General features: G+C 48.3%; 1 pseudogene; it reads right to left on the bottom strand.

Annotated features, from left to right (window-relative positions):
- Positions 1-711: 711 nt before the first annotated feature.
- On the bottom strand, positions 712-816 carry LOC129696821 (U2 spliceosomal RNA; annotated as a pseudogene).
- Between the last annotated feature and the right edge of the window lie 6,340 nt (positions 817-7,156).

The following is a 7,156-nucleotide window of genomic DNA, read 5'->3' as shown; positions in this document are numbered from 1 at the left end:
GTTAGGATCATGGGACGCTGTATTACCAGGCTCTGGCCCATCAGGGTCCTGCCTACTCTTTTTTATAGAGTTAGAGATCTCTAGGGTCCCGCACGGGGTACCCATGTGGGGCTTACCTCCTGCCCACTTGTCTTTTGTTCTGCAGACCCCTCTTCCAGGTCAGCCCAGAACTGACCCGCAGTGCTCCCCTCTGATGGGGTAGAAGCATTGTGCAGCCCTCAAAAAGGTATTGCTGTGGGTTTATCACGTTGGAGGAAAGCTCCATACACCGCTTCTTCCTCCTCCAGCCCTCTCGGGCGCTAGTCGCCGGCGGTTATGCAAAGTCGGACCCTTCTGAGTCCACTACCTTGTTTGATTTGTGTCTAGCCTTACCGCTCGGCCGCATGGCTCTGGCCGGTGCGGGGCCGACATCGGGCACAGCTGATCCCACTACGGTTGATCCAAGTGCCGCTGGCTGCTGCTGGCTGCCCGTTGTTCCACGGTCCTCCTTCTTCAGCTTTGTCCTTCCTTCCGTGGAGTGGATATGGCCGGTGTGGAGGACATCTGGCACAGCTGATTCCATCTAGCCCATTTCTTTAACCCGGCTCCAACGCTCTCAGCGCTCCTGGCTGCTCGTTTATCTCAGACCGCTGGGACCGACCCCCGTACTGACGGTACTGGTCCCTCGCGGTCATTGCAGCCGGTCAACTCCACTCTAATGCCCTCAGTTCTGGGGACTCCTGCTTATATGGTCCTTAGATAAGGGACGTATCAGATATTAAAACTGATAATAAACAGCTACTATAGTTGATCTTAGCCAAAAGGCCAAGAAGCGATCTCTCTAACTAAAACCCCGCTGGGACCGACCCCGGTACTAACAGTACTGGTCCCTCACGGTGGATTGCAGCCAGTCAACTGCACTGCAATGTCCTTGGCCTCGGCGCTGGCCGTTAGCACTGCTTCAAGCCAGACTCGCTTCCAAAGCGAGACTGGCATACTGCCCCAGAAATGAATTTGCCCCCTGTTGCGGGAGCGAAGTCCGGCACAGGTGTTTTCCCCTCCGGGAATCGAAGTGCCTTTGCTGCTCCTGCCATTGTCGGCTGCCGCTGCTGCTCCTGCCGCTGCCGGCTGCCGTTGCTGTCCTCCTGCCGGCTGCCTGCCCTCTGCGGTCTTTCTGCAGCTTACATGGACCCGGTCCATGTCTGCTCCTAAAGGGTAAGTGGAAGGAAATGCAGAGTCTCTTACCTGCTGTTCCCGACTTTTAATTTGTTCCCCTGGTGAACGTCGTTCCCTCCGTGTCGGGTTCGAGCCGATCGGACCGACCCCGGTGTTTACGGGGCTGGTCCTTCTGTTCCTAGGGACCCCATAATTTTAAAAAGTGCCAGAGCACTAATACAACCCACTGTTTTGTGGGTTGTTGGCTCTGTTTTTTTTCAGGCCACCCCGTATGGGGTGAAGTTGGCACTCGCTCCCGTTATGGGAGACAGTGGTGCAGACTTTCGTTGCTGGCTGACTGCTGCTGTAGAACGGCAGCTCGTCAGCCTTCCTGGAAACAAGAAAAAAGGTATGGAATTTTCTTACCTGTTCCACAGCCCCAGGCCCATGTAGCGTCGGTCTTTGGGGCTGTGTCGGCTCTGGAGTGCTCCCTTGTCGGTATATTCTTCCCGGAGCTGAAGTCGCACGAACTCCTGCTAAGGGAGACTGTCGTGCCACCGGCCGTTGCTGGCTGCCTGCTGGTTGCAGACTTCTCCCCCGCCAGCTTCCAACAGCCTTCTGTAGAAAAAAGGTAAGTAAAGAACGATGTTCACTTACCTTACTGTTGCAGGTTCAAAAACCCCGCCGTTTGGGAGGAACGTCCTTCCTCCCGACAATGACGAGTTGCAATGCGTTAGCGTAATGACACGCATGCGTTGTAAGCGGGTTCTTCACGAAGTCACTCACGTGACTCCGAAGTAAAATTGCTCCATGAATTGCAGTGCAGATAGGCACAAAAAGCTGGAGTAACTCAGTGGGACAGGCAGTATCTCTGGATAGAAGGAATGTGTGACCTTTCGTGTCGAGACCCTTTTTCACTTCACATATTCCTTCTATCCAGAGATGCTGCCTGTCCTGCTATGTTGCTCCAGCATTTTTGTGTCTATCTTCGGTTTAAACCAGCATCTGCAGTTCCTTCCTACACAAATGTAGATTCTGTCCCTCAAAGGGAACAATGAATGTGATGTTTTTCACACATTAACTCCAAGGAAAAAGCAGTAAGCAGCATTAACTGATATGCATAGCCTTTCTGTGACCTCACAAAGCCTTCAATTCAAAGCCTCAAGGTAGACAAAAATGCAAGAGAAACTCAGCAGGTCTATGGGACCTATGGGAACCCTATGGGACCCCTATGTGACCTATGGGACCCCAACTATTTTTTTCCATAGATGCTGCCTCACCCGCTGAGTTTCTCCAGCATTTTTGTCTACCTTCGATTTTTCCAGCATCTGCAGTTCTTCCTTAAACAATTCATTGACCTCAATCATTGACCTCCAATTCAAAGATAATGCTAGTGCATGTTCATAAGCCAAGTTTCAAGTTATATGTCAAGGCCAATGAAAAACGTAGGTTCTCTTCTTCTGTTGCCTTCACCTCTGCCTATCTCATCTCGAACTGCTGCCACAACATAGACGTTATTGACTTATCTAGTCCCCTTAGCTACTCTAATATCACCTCACTTGAACATGTCTTTGTTCATTCGCACAATAATCCCAATATTCTCATCAAACCCGCTGACCAGGGAGGTACCGTCATTATCTAGCTGGCTGACTTCTACCGTAGCGAGGTTAGGCTTCTGCAAATGTGGTTTCCCCGCTGCTGTTGTGGATGAAGCCCTTATCCAGGTCCCTTTAGCATCCCGTAGTTCAGCTCTCATTCCCTCTTCCGCTAGATGGAATTAGGATAGAGATCCCCTCATTCTTTCTTTTCATCCAAACAATCTCCACATCAAGCACCTCATTCTCTGATATTTCTACCAGCTTCAATGTGACCCCACTACCAGTCACATCCTCCCGTCCTCACCCCTTTCTGCTTTCTAGAGAGACCACTCTCTCCGCAACTCCACTCATACCTCTCCATCCAACACGACCCCACCTCAGAGAATATCCCTTACAAACGCAGAAGATGTACAACTGCTAGTACACCTCCTCTCACTTTTCCATTGATGGACCCCATCAGGGCTTACAGGTGAGATAGAGACTCACGTGCATCTTTTCAAACCTCGCTCTGTGTAGATTATTTTACAAGGGCATGACCAAATGTAGAGCAGGTGAACATTTCACCGAACACTTACACTCTGTTGGCCAAGGCCAAGGCCTGCTGGAGTTTCCAGTTGATAACCATTCTAACTCCCCTTCACATTCCCAATCTGACCTTTCTGCCATTGGTCTCCTCTAATGCCAGAGTGAGGATGTACACAAAATGAAAGAAGAGGGCCACATATTCCACGTGGATAGCTTACCCAATGGCATGAACATTTAATTCTCCAATTTCAACTAATACCCTTCAAATGCCAACTCCTACCTTTCCACTGCCTTCCTAACCCTAGCGCGTGCGCACACATCACTTCCACCACCACAGTCACCCTGCTCCTATTCTCTTCTCTGTATCGTCATGCCCCATCCAGAGCCCATTTGTCCCTTTTATTCTCCACTCTTTCCTCTCCCCATCCCTTTCCACACTTATCAAACCCTCCAGCTTTACATTTCAATCCTCCTCCTCTTTCCATATCTAACACCGTTTTGTTTCCTTTTCACCTTTAGACTTTGTCACTTTCTCCACCTACTTGCTTATCAACCCCCATCTCTCTTTTGAAGCTTTTTCCACCGACATCATTCAATCTGAAGAAGGTCCAGACCAGAAACATTGTCTGTCATTTCTTTCCACTGATGTTGCCTGACCAGTTTTGTTCCTTCAGCCAGTGTTCATTGCTCATAGCTTCTCTATCAACCTTCTTCAAGCCTCCTTGACAATTTTGATCTTCACTGACTCATGAGGATCCCTGGGTCAAGACTGCTCAAAGTGTAGAGTGAGCATTTGATATAGTTTTGACAATCATACAAGGCTAGTTTGTAGGACTGTGTGTATTGATTTGCACACCAAGTCTGTAGCACTGTGTATTGGTTTATGCAACAGTCTGTGGCTGATAGCATTTGGTTTTCAAAGGGTTGGGGTGGGGCCTCGCTCGGATGCAGTCCCCTGCCATTCGTTATAGTTTGAATTTGGGAGCAGCGCTATTGGCCAGGACTTGCTGACGGTTATTTCAACAGCTGATTTCTTACCTGTATAAAGGCAGGCGCCAGTAAGCCATTCGTTAGTTCATGTACGAGAGGGGTTCATCGACGGGCTGAGTCGTGATCAGCCGCGGATGGAGGCAGAGAGAGCGATAGAGAGAGGTGTTCTGCTGGACCCCGTGCATACCAAAACAAGTATTGTTTTTTGTTCCCTCTTGCCAACAAAACTGATTTGTAACTAAACAGATGAGTGAGCCTTTTTATGTTCTACTAGTCAGATCCTTCAACCTGTTCACTTGTAACAATTGGTGTCATCGGCAGGATCTCAATTTCACATTTCAGTTTTATTTGTCATATGTAGGTTAACACAGGGTCAACGGTACAATGAAATATGTTTGGCGAGACAGACAAAAATGCTGGAGAATCTCAGTGGGTGCGGCAGCATCTATGGAATGAAGGAAATAGGCCAGTACTGCTGTTGCGAGTACTTGGTATGTGTTTTGAAATGTATGGATTGCAGCCTTCTACTGAAGGTCCCATAGCTTCGCTGTTTCGTTGTTGCTTCCTGTACAGACCAACCTTAGTTCCCGTCGGGCTGGATAATGCAAATTCACAAAGGATGTGTGACCTTTAAGTCCCTTGATCCTTTCACCCGTTTCACTGTCCCACACTGCTAGTTTTGTCTGTTGATGCTGTAAAAAGCATGCTGCCATCTGTGTTAAAATGCAATTCCATCACTGCTCCACCTTGACTTTCCAATGTAGCATAATTATCGCAGTCGCCATATACATTCCAAAATAATACGAGTCGACATTCACATCTGCTCCTCTCTCCCTGACACCTTGGACCCTCTTTAGTTTGCATATAGACCAAACAGGGCCATGGACGATGCCATCGCCATGGCAACTCACACTGAGCTCACCCACCTGGACAAAGGGAATACATATGTGAGAATGCTATTCATTGACTACAGCTCGGCATTCAACACTATCATTCCCTCAAAACTCGTCCCCAAGCTCCTTGATCTTGGACTGGAGACCTCCATCTGCGGCTGGATATTCAACTTCCTGAAGGGCAGGCCCCAGGTGGTGAGAATTGGCAGCCACACCTCTTCCTCACTGATCCTCAACACAGGCACATCACAGGGCTGTGTGCTCAGTCCTCTCCTGTACAACCTGTTCATGCACGGCTGTACTGCTCAGCACAGCTCCAACATCATCTTAAAGTTTGCTGACGACACGACCATCCTGGGCCTCATCACAGACAACAATGAGACGGCCTATAGAGAGGAGGTAAAGGCACTAAACAGCTGGTGCCGGGAAAATAACCTCTCTATCAATGTCAGCAAAACTAAAGAGATGATTGTGGACTACAGGAGACAGCAGGGGAGTGGACACTTCCCCATCCACATCGGTGATGCTGAGGTTGAAAGGGTCAACAGCTTCAAGTTCCTCGGTGTGCACATCACTGAGGACCTCTCATTCCCTGCACACGAACACAATAACTACGAAACCCCGCCAGCGGCTCTTTTTCTGAGATGACTGAGTAAGTTTGGCTTGAACGGCAGCATGGTCACAAACGTCTACAGATGCACCATCGAGAGCCTGCTGGCGGGCTGTATCACAGTCTGGTACGGGAACTGTTCTGCCCACAGCCGCAAATCACTACAGAGAGTGGTGAAGGCGGCACACAGCACATCACTGGCAACTGTCTCCCGGCCATTCAGGACCTTTTCCACCGGCGGTGCCTGCGGAAGTCACACAGCATCATCAAGGACCACAGCCACCCAGCACACATACTGTTCTCCTTGTTACTGTCAGGCAGATGATGCAGGAGCATGGCTGCACGTACCACCAGACTTAAGTACAGTTTTTACCATCAGGGTTCTGGACTCATAAACACATTTCACATCATATATCTGCTCACTAGCGTTTTGTTAGAACGTGTGTTTTTTTGTTGTTCTGTGTTGATTATCTTATTATTGTCTTTTTACCTCAACAATGTAATTTTTATCTTATTTTATCCGTGTTATATTATTCCTGAGGTGACCAGTTGCCTTGACAAACATGTTCAAGAAGGAACTGCAGATGCTGGAAAATCTAAGGTAGACAGAAAATGCTGGAGAAACTCAATGGGTGCGGCAGCATCTATGGAGAGAAGAAAATAGGCGAACCAAAGAGCCTTTTTTCACACCTTATCCTTCCATATCTCTGTATCTCCCTCTCCCCTGACTCTCAGTCTGAAGAAAGGTCTCAACCCGAAACGTCTATCCAGAGATGCTGCCTGTCCCGATGATGTTCTCCAGCATTTTGCGTCTCCCTTCTGGTATAAACTAGCATCTGCAGTTCGCTACTGCACAGCTGCCTTAAGACTCCAGTTCAATTCTGACTTCTGGTGTTATCTGTGTGGAGTCTGCGCATTCTGCTGTTTCTTCTCCAGCCTCATCGATTTCCTCCCACATCTTAAAAGCATGTGGGTTGGTAGGTTAAACGGATCCTGTAAATTGGCCCAAGTGTGTTAGTATGTTGTGGAATCTGGGGGAGGTTGATGGGAATGTGGGAGGAATAAAGGGGGTGGGAGGTGATGGGAAGAGTTAATGTAAATGGGTGCTTGATATTTAGTGCAGATTACATAACGTGAAAAGCCTATGTCCATGCTGCATGCCCCCATGACTCAGTGAAATCCAGGCTAGCTCAATCTATTCTGATGACTAACCCAGTGGCTCCAAGGAGATTCCTGACATTTAAAAACACACCCTAGGTTGTGCTAGAAATAAATACTATCTTTGGATCTGAATTTGAATCAGTTAAACAAACCTAAATGGCGATTTTAAAATGAGGTAATGGTCAACAGAGTCCAATGGAAAATGCTATCCTCAAACTAGACCAGATGATCAAGCATGAGAAAAT

This window comes from Leucoraja erinacea, chromosome 4 (assembly GCF_028641065.1).
Source record: "Leucoraja erinacea ecotype New England chromosome 4, Leri_hhj_1, whole genome shotgun sequence".
Lineage (NCBI taxonomy): Eukaryota > Metazoa > Chordata > Chondrichthyes > Rajiformes > Rajidae > Leucoraja > Leucoraja erinaceus.
This window is presented reverse-complemented; position numbering and strand designations above follow the sequence as displayed.